Source organism: Molossus molossus, unplaced genomic scaffold, assembly GCF_014108415.1.
Source record: "Molossus molossus isolate mMolMol1 unplaced genomic scaffold, mMolMol1.p scaffold_m16_p_10, whole genome shotgun sequence".
Lineage (NCBI taxonomy): Eukaryota > Metazoa > Chordata > Mammalia > Chiroptera > Molossidae > Molossus > Molossus molossus.
Window position 1 is genome coordinate 25,402,931 of NW_023425345.1, and position 14,490 is coordinate 25,417,420.

General features: G+C 41.5%; 1 protein-coding gene across 2 annotated transcripts in view; it reads left to right on the forward strand.

Moving 5' to 3' along the window:
• CREBL2 (cAMP responsive element binding protein like 2) overlaps positions 1 to 6,141 on the forward strand; it is a 50,210-nt gene extending 44,069 nt beyond the window's left edge. The window contains exons 8-11 of one of the 2 annotated variants that reach the window (XM_036251986.1): positions 267 to 407; positions 3,738 to 3,835; positions 5,428 to 5,527; positions 6,092 to 6,141. The gene's annotated coding sequence lies outside the window, so the exon portion shown is untranslated. Of the gene's footprint in view, positions 1 to 62; positions 237 to 266; positions 408 to 3,737; positions 3,836 to 5,427; positions 5,528 to 6,091 lie in introns of those variants that run through there. The other variant, XM_036251984.1, reaches the window with a different exon arrangement.
• The last annotated feature ends 8,349 nt before the right edge of the window (positions 6,142 to 14,490 follow it).

The following is a 14,490-nucleotide window of genomic DNA, read 5'->3' on the forward strand; positions in this document are numbered from 1 at the left end:
GATCATGTGGCTCAAGGGGAGAATGTGGCCATCTCTCTCCCTTCCCCCACTTTTCCTTTCAGGAGCAAAGCAGCAGAAATCTCTGACCTGATTGGCTCTCACCAAAAATCTCCATATGAAAAGGGAAGATTCAAGCATCCAAACCTCCAGCCTTCTCCACTTTATTTTTTATTTTTCACCTGAACGTTTTATCCTGGGTATTCAGAGGTACTTGGTAGGGTTGGAAATGATGCTTTCTCCCCAGTTCTTTTCTTTTCTATCATCAGTACCCTAACACGACAAGATGTTCCCTAACCAGCCTCCGGAGCCCCCTTGGCACATCTGGGACAATGGAGTATTCAGCACCACGGACAGCATTACACCCCCTTCAGTGTTATAAAGCCTTTTTTTGTCCACTTAACTCTCAGGTAAATAAAAATATTTTAAAATATTTCTCTGAGGTCTTTTGTCTAAATAGAAATCAGGTCAGCCATATAGTTAGGGGTCCAATTTCCCTGTCTGTCAATTTACTGTTACCTTATACATACAAATGTAATTTGTATGTAACATTAAACCCAAAGGGCATCCCATACCTACCTCCCTGTCCTCATCCCACCACCCATCCCAACCTTTTAAAAATGTTCTATGTTTTGGAGAAATTTCAAATATTTTCAATATGTCCATATTTCTAGGCTCATGGAAAAAACACAGAAACACATAGGATTTCTTGGGTGTGGGTGTCTGCATGTCTTTCGCTCCATCCCTAGGCCTCAGACAGGGTTGAATTAGAGTGGCAGGGAGGGAGCCTGGTAGGAGCTGTTTTGTTCTGGGGTCTATCCTGCTTTGCTGACGTCTCGGTTGCCATGGTGCTAGGTAACTGCTGAAGGGGATGATTTCTTTCAGAACCAGTCTGTCACCATGGGACCCAGCTGGCTACAGAAAGGCAGAGGGAAAGGGGCTGAATTGCTGAGGAGGACTTTCAATTAGCATTTTCAGAGCCAAATTTACTTAATGGGCCCTTTCCTTACTGAATTGTTGCTGACCCTAAACCTTGAAAGGGTTCTAAAAATTAGTATGGACACTGCAGTGGTACTCCTTCCAATCTCCACAGCTTCTTTCCTTAAAAGTCTATTTATGTGCACCTACGCTGGTGTGGTTCAGTTGGTTGGGTGTCGTCCAGTACAGTGAAGGGTTTCGGGCTCAATCCCTGGTAGAGCAGCTGATAGATGTTCTGCTCTCACATCGATGTTTTTCTCTTTCTCTCTCTAAAAATCAATTTAAAATATTTAAAAATACAGTCTTTTTAGGTGAAACTAAATGAAAATGCCACCTTCATAGAATGACCATAGAGTGCCATCACTGAGTGATGGAAAGAACATGAGAAATGTCCTTCTCCTCAGGCTGGGACTTCTGACTTCTGTGAAATCATGCTCCGAAGTCCTACAGCCTTCATTGGGAGATGCTTTAGATCCACACCTGATGCTTGACACTAGGAACAATTTTAAAATGCTTTTCAGTTTTACAAGAGACAAGATAAATATATTTGAATGTGAGTTGCTGAATCATTTTCAATGAAAATAAATTTGATTAATAAGGTTAATTCCTTGGATAACATTTGGAGAACCCCAAATCAGAAATTTAACCAGCTATGTATTTGTCTCATAAAGTTGGCATATTACTGATTATTTTTAAACTCAGAATCCTATGGCAATTCTGATTATTTATGTTTCATGGGAGAAGTTCTGACTCACAATGTACAGGAATGCAAACTGTAAGAAAAGAAGTAGCATAGGGGAGCTGGGGTATGATTTTAAGAAATTGGCCCTGGCCGGTGGTTAGAGTGTTGTCCTGAGCACCAAAGGGTCTTGAGTTCGATTCCCAGTCCAGGGCACGCATGCGGGAAGCAACCAACCCATGTGTCTCTCACATCAATGTCTCCCTCTCTCTCTCTCTCTTGCTCCCCCTCCCTCCCTCCCTTCCATTCTCTCTAAAAATCAATAGGAAAAATATTGTCAGGTGAGGATTAACAACAAAAAATTGGCCCTGGCCAGTTTGGCTCAGCAGTTGGAGCGTGGGCCTGCAGTCCAGAGAGACCCGGGTTCGGTTCCCGCAAAGGGCGCGTACCTCGGTTGCAGTTTGTCCCCAGTCCTGGTTGGTCGTGCGGGTGGCAGCCAGTCGATGTGTCCCTTTCACATCGATGTTTCTCTCTCTCTCTCTCTCTCTCTCTCTCTCTCTCTCTCTCTCTCTCTCTCTCCCCCTCCCTCCCTCCCTCCCTCCCTCCCTCCCACTCTATCTGAGGAAAGAATGGAAAAATGTCCTCAGGTGAGGATTAAAAAAAAAAAAAAAAAATTGAAGTTCTGTCTTTTGGCTAAGATCAAGTGAAGAAATTGAAGTTCCCTCCTGGCTAGATATGCACAGTATAAGACATATTTACTCACCCTGGCCGGTATGCTCAGCAGTTGGAGCATAGGCCCATGGACGAAAGAGTTCCAGGTTCAGTTCCCGCTGGGGGCACGTACCTCTGCTGGAGTTTGTCCCCGGCCCCAGTTGGGGTCATGTGGGTGGCAGCCACTCGATGTGTCTCTCTGACATTGATGTTTCTCTCTTTTCTTCCCTCTCTCCCTCCCGCTCTATCTGAAGATAAATGCAAAAAAAAAAAAAAAATGTCCTCGGGTAAGGATTAAAAAAAAAAAGACATATTTACTCTTTTTATTTTAGGAGAAGAGTCAGGTTAATTCTAGCTTTTGTATATAAGACTCACAGAGAAATTCAACTCGGTTTTTCTAAAACCTGCCACTTTCAGAAAATTCATTTATCAGGAAAGCTGATGTGTGTTTGAAGAAACTGTTAGAAAACCAGCAGGCTGGTGACTGATATCATCTCTTAGTCGATAACAACAAAAACAACAAAAAAGCTTGTATTTATCATGTGGCACATATTTAGGACATTATGTCATTTAATCCTCCTATCAAACCATAAAATGGATGAGTAAACTAAGGCTTAGCGAGGATAAGTAATGTGCCTCAAATGACACAGCCAGTTAGTGTGGGAGCTAGGATTTGAAACTAACCTCGACTCCAGAGCAGGCACCCTACACTATACTCCTCTGCATCATGAATCATAGACTAGACTAAAATAACTTGTCAATTCAATGTGCTGTGTTCCACTGCTATGACCCTTTGACAGAAGAAATGAACAAAATTGCTTTAAATTAGTTGAGGCCAAAAAAAAAAAAAAGGCCAAATTATTCATCCCTTTTAGAGTGATTGCATGTGTACATCATGACTTAATGATGAAATAATTAAAATATTTTTACAAGGAATCAGAATGTTATTAAGAATTACTAGAGAGCATGTTATGTAAATATTAACTCAGTTAAAAATATTAAGTTTGTAATCACCAAACTTATTCCTAGCCACTTGGAAGAAGTTAAAGAGCCAGTTGTTTTCCACCCAAACTCATAAAAATCCTACAATACTTGTGCAGCTGGAGTAGTATTTTAAAAATAATTTGTGTGATTTGTTTTTTCTTTATTGATTTTTAGAGAGGAAGGGAGAGGGAGAGATAGAAACATCGATGAGAGAGAACATCAATTGGTTGCCTCCTGCATGCCCCCCCACTGGGCATTTGGCCCACAACCTGGGCATGTGTCCTGACCAGGAATAAAACCGGTGAACCTCTTGGTGCATGGGTTGATGCTCAACCCCTGGGCCACACCTGCAAGGCAATTTGTGTGATTTTTATTCCCCTCCCTACAGAATCAATTTGCCCTAGGAATAGGAAGCATGGTACCATTTAGAACTTACAAAACAAATGGAAAGAAGGAATACTCAGCTTCTGAAATTCAAAATAGGAGGTATGTATCAAGACAATAGGTTTCAAATCCAGGTTACTGTTTTGAAAGCCATTCTTGAAATTTCTTTATTTCTGGCTTCCCTAGTCATCAACCAAAGGTTGCTCAGAGTGTTCCGTCCTATAGAGCAGGTCTTCAGACTGGGGCAGGCAAACACTTTCCAAGGGGTCCCAGAGCATCCCAACTGTTTTATGGGAACTAATTTCTCAATCTTCAACTTCCACAAGCATGCCTCCTCAAAGTGATCTTCCTGCGAAATGGTGCAATCGAAATGTCATGCTCCTAGGTTCCCACCTAGTAGTTTTTCTTGGATTTTGCCATAGAATGGTGAGCTTTTCATCCACCTTTACCTCAAATCCTACAATGTGCATTGCCTAAATTTAAAAAGCTCCTGGGAACCAAGAAAAGGAACAACAGGAAGTATTGGGGATGTTATTGAGATATTGGTGAATGGTTCCAACAATTGGTAACAAATCCTTGAAAATGACAGGGTCTTTCCAAGTGGTTTAAACAAAAGTAGAAGTAAACCACTGTTCAGTTGTTCACTGAGACATTTATTAAAATAGTCTTTTTAGAAGAAAGCTCTCCTTTACAGAAGTACAGACTGACAAACCTCAGAGGGATGGAGGGTGGGAGGGGTGGGAAGAGATAAATAAACCAAAGAACTTATATGACCAGTTGACACAGACATTAGGTTGGGGAAAGCAGGAGGCCAGTGGGAGTGGGAAGGAGGGGGTCAATGGGGAAGAAAGGGGGACATCTGTAATACTTTCAATAATAAAAATAAATAATAAATAAAATAATGAAATATTTAATAAATTAAATATGTAATTAATAAATAAAATAAATATTTAAAACTGGATTGGGAGCTTTCCCCCTCTGTAACCTAACAGTTGTGGAGTTTCTTTTTCTTTTTTTTCTTTTTTTTATCCTGACCTGAGGACATTTTTCCATTTTTTTGTTCAGACAGAGTGGGAGGGAGAGAGAGGAAGAGAGAGAAACATTGATGTGAAAGGGACACATCGAGTGGCTGCCACCCGCACGACCCAACCAGGGCCGGGGACAAACTGCAACCGAGGTACATGCCCTTAGCAGGAACCGAACCTGGGTCTCGGACCGCGGGCCAACGCTCTAAACGCTAGTCAACCCGGCCTGGGCTTTTTTTTCTTTTATTGATTTTTTTTTTTTTTTTTTAGAGAGAGAGGAAGGGAGAGGAAGAGAGAGATAGAAACATCGATGATAGAGAACGATTGGCCGCCTCCCGCACATCCCCACTGGGGATCTGGCCCACAACCTGGTCATGTACCCTAATTGAACCAGTGACCTCTTGGTGCATGGGTCAATGCTCAACCACTGAGCCACACCGGCCGGGCAGTTGTGGTGGTTTTAAGATATGTCAACAGATTCTTTGATATGTCTCTCTTCAAATGGTGACACCTAATACTACTTCCCTTGAATGTGGGCCAGACTTAGTAATCTGTTTTTGATGAAGAGAATGTGGCAGAAGTGATGCTCTGTAACTTCTGACACTAGATCATAATAAATATTGTTTCTTCCTGGCTCTCTTCCTGTTGGATTACTCATTCTGGAGGAAGCCAGCCACCACCAGTCATAAGGACACTCAAGCCATCTTACGAAGGGGCCCACGTGCGGAACACTAAAGCCTCTCACCAACCAGCACCAACTAGCCACCAGGTGAGTGAGCCGCTGTGGCAGCAGATCTTCCAGCCCTAGTCTAGTGACTGACTACAGTTCCAGAACTGCCCAGCTAAGCTGCTCCCAAATTCTTGACCCACAGAAATGAGGAAATAATGTTTATTATTGTTTTAAGTGACTAAGTTCTGGGGTGTTTTGTTATGCAGTAATAGATAACTAATACACAGGTGAAACTCTAGAAAAAAATAAGAAACTTACTTTTTCTGGGCATATTTGAGCTGTAGTGTAAGTAAGTGTCTCTGCTATATATGTGTGTGTTCCTGATGTGGAAGGTGTGTGGTTTTATTAGGCTAAGACTATTAGGAAGGGCAGAAAAGAATTAGGCACATTACAATGTTGCCTAAGGAAGCCACTTAGGTAGAGGATTTATTATAAACACTCAGAAGAACTGCAGGGAACTCAAGAACAGGAAGTGGCAACCAGACCTTAGGCTGGACTGAAATGGATCAGAAAGCTGTCAGAGCCAAGATAGCCACTGACTCCCTCTCTCTGGGCTTCAAGGCTGATTGTCTCCTATTAACTGTCTTCATTAACTGCATTCAGCTGCTTCTCTTAGACATCAGCTCATTCTGCTTTACATTCCATTACTGGCCCCCAAATGGTGACCTTGGCTCTGAAATTTATATGACCTTACAAGTTCAATGCTTCTATCTAAATGAGCCAGTCTCAACTAAGAAAAGAACAACCACTTGATCCAGCAACCCCACTTCTGGGTCTGTATCCAAAGGAATTGAAATCTATCTCGAGGAGACATCGTATTCCCATGTTCATTGCACCATCATTCAACATAATGGAAACAACCTAAGTTTCTGTCGACGGACAGATGGATAAAGAAAATGTGACACACACACACAATGGAATATTATTCAGATTTAAAGAAGAAGGAAATCCTGCCATTTGTGACAACATGGATGAACCTGGAGGGCATTATACTACGTGAAATAAACCAGACACAGGCAGACAAATACTGCATGATCTCACTTGTGGAATCTAAAAAAGTCAAAGTCATAGTAACAACAAGTAGAATGTTGGTTACCAGTAGCTTGGGGCTTGGTGGGAAATAGGGAGATACTGGTTAAAGGATACAAATTTTCAGTTATAAGTTGAATAAGTTCTGGAGACCTACTGTACAACATGGTGACCATAGTTAATAACAATGTATTGTATATTTAAATTTGCTAAGAGAGTAGATTTTAAGTGTTCTCCCTGCAACACTCAAGAAAATGGTAACTATGTGATATGGATATGTTAATTAGTTGATTGATAATTCACAATTAGGTGATTGATTCACAGTGTATACGTATATTAAAACATGATATTGTACACCTTAAATATATACAATTTTAATTTGTCAATCATACTTCAATAAAGATGGGGGGAAATATGGCCCAGTCTCTCAATGTTCAGATCTAAATTCTTAGGAGGCAGAGTCTATTTGACTCCGCTTACGTCAGATATAGAGTTAGATCCAACAAGCTGTGGGTGCTAAGTTGGAAAAGTTCATGTACTACCCTCTCAGCACTCCCTAACAAACAGGTGAATTTTATAAAAGGAGTGGAAGGAAATGATTGATGGAGGAAATGACTGGCGTGTGTGTGCGTGTGCGCGTGCGTGTGTTTAAAATTCCATTAACTCCACTGGTGAGACTGCCAACAGCCCCACTGGAACCTCTGCAATACCTATGGCCTTCATTTCACCTCTATTTTAATCACCCACCTGAATATGCGGGCCCTTTCCACTGTAGTTTTCCCACAAACACACCATGCTGTTTCATGCCTCACAGCTTAGATCTGACACATGGTTTCCTCTGCCTTGTCCATTTTCTCTGCCCCACTAACCCATTCTTATCCCCACCCCCTCCAAAGTAAATTACATCTTTTTTGCTATAGAACTCCTTTAATTTTCACACATATTGCTTCTGTTATTGCATATATCATATTGCATTGCATTCACAGATTCTTATAGGGAGGAATGTCATCCAGCTCATATTTATACCTCTAAGATCTGAAAAACAAAGTAGGTGTTCCATCACCTTGAACAAGCATGACTTGGGACTAAGTTGAAGCAACTTAGTTTTTATTTTCCACTGTCCCTATGAACACCCTCTCTAGGGGTTTGTTCTTCTCCCAACCTTGAATGGAAACGTGGGCGGTCCCATTCCTTTTTCTGGTTGCTTTTAGTTGAGAGTTGTTAGTAATTAAACTATTCGGTCCTGTATAGTAGTCAAAATCTGCCACCTGAATTGAAGTTAAGTCTTTTCTCCTTCCTCCCAGTTTGTACCTGCTGTAGATAGGGAAGCTTAATTTAGGGAAAGAGTGTGGCCACTTATCTTTCCTTGACTTTTTTGTTGAATATCACTCCAACAACTCCATTCAAACATCCTCTTCTAAACCCTGTCCCCAGTCATCATCATGATCTTTTATGCCCTTGATATGGGTGAGAATTTAAGAGTAGTCTAATCAGTCCTGGCCAGTTTAGCTCAGCAGTTAGAGCGTCGGCCTGCGGACCAGAGAGTCTTGTGTTTGGTTCTCACTAAGGGCACGTACCCCGGTTGCAGTTTGTCCCCAGCTCCTGTTGGGGTCATATGGGTGGCAACCACTAGACGTGTCTCTCTCATGTCAATGTTTCTCTCTCTCTCTTCCTCCATCTCTCCCTCCTGCTCTATCTGAAAATAAAGGCAAAAAATGTACTCTGGTGAGGATTAAAAAAAAAAAAAAAAGAGTAGTCTAATCAGTTCTCACCTTCCTATATTTTGCAAAAGTCCTACAGTGTGGTCTGTCTCTGATATTTCTTATCATAGGATCTCAGGTAGCACTCCTATTTTATAACATACTTTTATAACAGCTTAACTAAAGTGTCACCACTTAGGATTTTTCTATTTCTAACTTTCAACCTACTTCCCTCATCACCTTGATTCTCCTATTCCTCTCCTCATTTCTGCATAATCTGCTATTCACCCACTTCATAACTTGTCATTATTGACCTCCACACAGTCTCTGAATCTCTTGTCTTCTTAACTAGGAGATAATATTTAGCCACTTCACCAATTATCTTGCTAAACAAACTAATGTGCCTGTCAAGAAAAGGGACCTAATTAAAGACAGGTCATCCTATGTGGCAGAAGATTTCCTGGCCATTACTGCCTCATGTGGGTCTTGACAACCAATGATTGAAGTAGTAGAAGGTTTCAACTTCTGAATTACTTTTATTCATAGGAACCAGAAGTGTCCTGCCAGAAAGTGCCTTGTCCTTACAAGCTCAAATTCCACGCCATCCCTCCTATTCCAAATGATTCTCTATTCACTAAAAGGATACAAAAACAGATTTGACCCTCACCTTTCTCATCAGTTAGTATCAATAGCATCACTTGGGTAGTTAGAGCAGATACATCAACCTAACAGGCTATGAGAAGAGGCTTCATTATCAATGACCTGCTGCAAAATGCTTTCCCATGTGTACCACCCCACTGGACAAGAATATCCACATGCATACACCTCAGTGATGCCTTGATGCTCCTCCCCAAACAACAGAGCAGAGCGGGCTGTAAAACTTTACCCCGCCCCTCCACTGCTTTTAGGCCTGCTGAAAGCCCAAGATTCACCTCGTAGTAAAGCAATAAAGACAACTGATAGCCCAAGATTTACCACATGGCAAAGCAATAAAGACAGCTGATAGCCCAAGATTCACCATTACAGCAAAGCAATAAAAACATCATCTATGTTGCCGGTGCTAGGTCAAAGGATAAGTATGGGAGGTTCAAATTCCTAATTTCTACAGCAAATCCTATGTATTCCTGGGACCTATGTTAATGACTTTGTCACTGGTTTTTCCTAAATCAGAATGCTCACCACATTCTTATAGTGGCCTATTTTCTGACTATAGCTCACTATGCCCTACTCATTTGCCTATCTCAAGCTCTAGCCTTTTTTTTCCCTGAAAATTTTCAAATATATAGCTATCTAGATCAGGTGTCTGCAACCACGGGCCTAATTTCTTTCCTCATTCTTCTAATCTAGAGGGAACATTTAAAATAGTGGTTCTCAACCTTAATAGCAAAATGAAGAACTTTAAAAAATACTAATCTCTGGGTTCCACTCTCAGAAATTATTTTTTTAATTGGTTGAGGATGAATCCTGGGCAACAGGATTTTAAAAAGCTCTCCAGGCCCTGGCCTGTTTGGCTCAGTGGTTAGAGTGTTGGCCTGCGGTCCGGAGAGACCTGGGTTCGGTTCCCGCTAAGGGTATGTACTTCGGTTGCAGTTTGTCCCCGGCCCTGGTTGGGTTGTGCGGGTGGCAGCCACTCAATGTGTCCCTTTCACTTCGATGTTTCTCTCTCCCTCTATCTGAACAAAAAAAAAAAAAAAAAGGAAAAATGTCCTCGGGTGAGGATTAAAAAGAAAAATAAAAAAGCTCTCCAGGTGATTCTAATATGCAGACAAGGTCTGGAAACTGTCTTATGGCTATCTAAATACAGATGGACCTCTGCTATATAGAACACCCAATTTGATGGGTAGACAGCATGTATAAATGTGGTGAGAGGCTCAGGGAAGAACTCTCATATGTTGATCATATACTACATACCAAGTTCTATGCTACTAACTCATGTAGTCTTTTTAACAGTACCTCGCTGCATCTTTTCAATCATTCTATGAGGCCGACACTGAGACTTGAGAGAGGTCCCACTGAATGATTGGCAGACCCAAGAATCGAACCCTAGGTCTGATTCCCAATTCCACACACTTCCTGTGATATCATACTGAAATGGTTTGCCTCTTACAGCTGGATGATCCCACTCCCTAAAACAAGAAACCTAGGCTTCAATCCCAGAATCTATCCTATTGCATCCATAGATTTCCCCTGCAATATTTTCCCATGAATTCCACATACACAGCCCAGTTGCTAGGCTCTACTTTAGGTTGCCATAGTGAAATGAAGTGTTCCAGGGAGAACTTGATAAGGGACTACCATGGCTGGGTCTTGAATGATGTATTTCCATTCTGTACCTGCTAGCTTAAATCCTGTGGCTATCATACTTACCTATAAGCCATTTCTTTGCTGGTTTAGTAAAATTATGTACTCCATCAGCATCCTCTGCCTTGTACTCCAGACAGTACACAAAGAATCAAAATATACTGGCTAAACTGTCTAAGACTTTTGCCAATATCAAGATGGACTCTAATACCTAGTGACCTGGGTGGCTGGAGGCTAGAGATACATACTTTTATAATGTGCCAGTGATATATCTAAGTAACTTAGTAGCTACATTCCAACCATTTCATTCCATGAAGTCCACATTTCATTCTGGCTGAGGTATGGGGTTTGTGGAAGGTGGTAGGAACCAAGGGCCTCAGTGGGAGAGAATACTTCAGGTAGTGGGTGGTACTTTTAAGATGTTGCAGGACAAAATCCAGTGCTTGTGCAAGTCTCATGTATCCCGAGAGAGAAAGAGGTCAGATTAATCAGTTCTCTCAAAACAGTTCTCAAATTCCTGACTCCTGCTACCATAACTGTTCTTCCTAATCCCAAGAGCAGAGTTTGCCCAGGACTATGGCTTCTAGAATCCTCCTTGCTCCATTCACTCAGGATTTCTCAATTTTCACCTTACACATCATGCACTAAATGTGTGGCATTTTTGCCTTTCTGTTACAAACATGCATAGGCTTACACTGTTTTAAGGAAACCTCCTCTGTGGTCAACAATTTTATCCTTCTGGTCTCACCTCTTGGTTGTACTGTATAGTTACTGCCTTAATTTACCTTTAAAATGTTCTCATCTCCTTCCCACTGCATTACCTTAGTCCACACTCCCATCCTGTCTTGGTCTAAATTTAAAAAATAAAAATAAAAAAAGTCTTGGCCCTCAGGTGTATTCTTTTGTGGTTTCCAGTTACCCTTTTAAGCACTCATAAAACTCATCCCCTTATTTTAAAAGTTGGTGGCTGTGCCACTCCCACTCCATCTCTGCTCCAGTAACTTCCTGCTCCCACAACAGGGTTCACGGCCAAATGCAGAAACGGAAAGGGACGACCAAACAGGCCTGGGTCTTGTGACTGCAAAATCTCGAGAATGCAGTGTTGTGTGCTTGCATCCGTCGGATCAACGTGACCGACCTGTCTCGAGGCCCAAGTCTGGTTGGCTGCCACGAAGCAGAAAGTTTCGAAATTATTTTCGCGCCACAATTATTAGTCCGGCGCATGCGCAAACGTACACTGGTCGGGGGAAGGCGGGGGTGGGGGTGGAATCCGCTCTTCGCGCAGCAGATATCGCGTTGTTTGGGGAAGCTCGAGAGTAGAAATGTTTTTTGTGGTGTTGTGAGGTTTTTACCTCGGCTCCTAAATGGAGCCGGGATGCACTGGTACTGCAGTCAAAGCATAATAATAAAAAAAAGATCTAGAGTGACGGCGAGAACAAGTGAGGCCGGTGTAACTAGCCGACACGCTAGCGGCAGGTCTGGGGCCGAGGAATTCTACGAAGGACTTCTCTGCGGGGTCCCCGGGGCCGCGCAAGTTCTTCGGAGACAAAGCCAGAAGTATGTAAAAAAAAGAAAGAAAGAAAAAGTCAATCAGGTGATCACCTCGGGGCGCAGTGTTTTGTGTTTGCACTTCTCACTGTACGGAAAATTCCTTTCACTACCAACCAACCCGTTTACCCTCCGCCGCCGTTGCGCCTGCGCAGGAGTTTGTTTACTAACTCGGGAGCCCGCCGGATCCCGCTCTCAGGCTTCGGCGTTCACTGTCTTGATGGGCAACTCATAACGAAAACCATGGTTTCAGCTAGGAACACGGATTGGAGGTTAAGAACAGGACAGTTTCCGTGCAAATCTGAAGCCAGTGAAAATAAAGAACAGTAATGAAAACTCAAACTGTTGCCGTGTCCGACCTGTCGTGCAAGATCTTTAAACGAGCTTAACGAAGAGGATAGCGTCGCTCGAGGCATGCGAAGAAGTGATAAGCAGCAACAGTAAACTAAAAAGCGGAGGCTTGTAGTGTTTAGGGACCTACTTAAAACATAGACTCTGTTATGGTAAAGATGCAAATAAGTCTCAGCCTAAGGCCACACTACACCAGTATCTGCCTGAGTAAGACTGACTCTGGAGGCAAGATCAAAAAGGCAGCCATACAAATTTTGAGACTAAAAAGAACGATGACTCTAGAAGCAATAACGAGAAAAAGCACAAACCAACAAGCAAATTAAAAAAAAAAAAAAAATGGTTTTAAGTTCCCTTCAAAGACAGTTTCAGATGGCTTAGAAGGTTGTGATACCAAATAGGAAGATAAATCGAAACTTTGTGTTATAGATATGACTGGATACATTTGAAAACAAAAAAAGGCAAGCAAGCTGAATTTTAAAAAGTATCTTTATGAAAAAATTTCTAATGACGCATTTTAATGTGCTCAAAAAGAACTTTAAATAACTGGTAGATTCAGCTATACCCAAATCTTTACAAAGTTAAATAAAAGCACAGATATTAACAACTTGGCAATTTTATTGGATTCTGTTTGTCAGGTTTTAAAGGATGAATTTGAATATTAATTTGTAACAGCAGGTGAGATGCTCAGTGAGCATGGCATTAAGTAGAGAAAATGTATAGACTGAGATGGGGCCAAATTTCGAAGCTCTGGATGTTTTCAGCAACATTCACAGAGAGCCTTCATCTCAATAAAATTGCCTCTGGATTTTTATTTTATTTATTAATTTATTTTTGTTATAGATGTCCCCCCCCCCCATTGACTCCCTCATCTCTATCCCCTCCCACTCTGTCCCCAGTTTTGTTTATGTCCATCGGTTATGCATACATGCATATATGTTCTGTGGTTCATCCCTCCCCACCCCCTTCTGAGGAATCTCAGCCTGTACCCTACTTCTATGTCTCTGGGTCTGTTTTGTTCAACAGTTTGTTTAGTTCATTATATTTCAGAAATAAGTGAGATCATGTGATATTTGTCTTTCTCTGCTTGGCTTGTTTCACTTAGGATAATACTTTCCAGGTCCCTCCATGTTGTCTCAAAGGATGAGAGATCTTTCTTTCTTACAGCTGCATAGTACTCCATTGTGTACATGTACCACAGCTTTTTTATCCACTTGTCTACTGATGGGCACTTAGGCTGTTTCCAGATCTTAGCTATTGTATGTAAATAGTGCTGCTATGAACATAGGGGTACATATATTCTTTCTGATTGGTGTTTCAGGCTTCTTAGGGGTATATTCCTAGAAGTGGGATCACTGGGTCAAATGGCAGTTCAATTTTTAAATTTTTTTTGAGGTAACACCATAGTGTTTTCTATAGTGGCCAAGTACTCATAATATTCAATATGATAGTAAAATTTAGTAAATCTAGCAATTTGGATACTTACCTTTTAAGGCAAATTTGTACCCAAATCAGAAGTGACTTTATTCGCTTCATTTTGTAGAGGTACATTCATTTGGTTGAGGTAAGGTGGTAACCAGTTCTAAGCCAGGGTTGAATTGACATTTGCTTCATGATTTGCCTATGGTTCATATAAATTAAGCACCCTTCAGGTGACTTGATTCCCTGTTCACCGCAATGATTAAGACTAACAAAAAATGGCTTACTTTGTCAAGGCAGTCAACAACTATAAAACAACTGAGTTTTTTTTTGTTTGTTTTTTTTTAAACCCTCAACTGAGGACAGACTTACTGATTTTACAGAGAAGGGAAGGGAAAGACAGAAATATCAGTTGCCTTTCCTGCTCCCACCCTGAGGGGATGGAACTCAGACAGTGCTCTGAACCACACTGGCCGGGGCAAAAACTGAGTACTTTTATTGCACATGAGGAGATGACTTGATGAAAATTAAGAATGGGAATTGGATAACGAGTTGATAAAGAACTGAATCCCTTGAGAGGATTGGGATGACTGTGATGAAAATGATAGTGTAAGACTGGTAAGTAGTCACATAAAACATCTTTGTTCACTGAAAAAA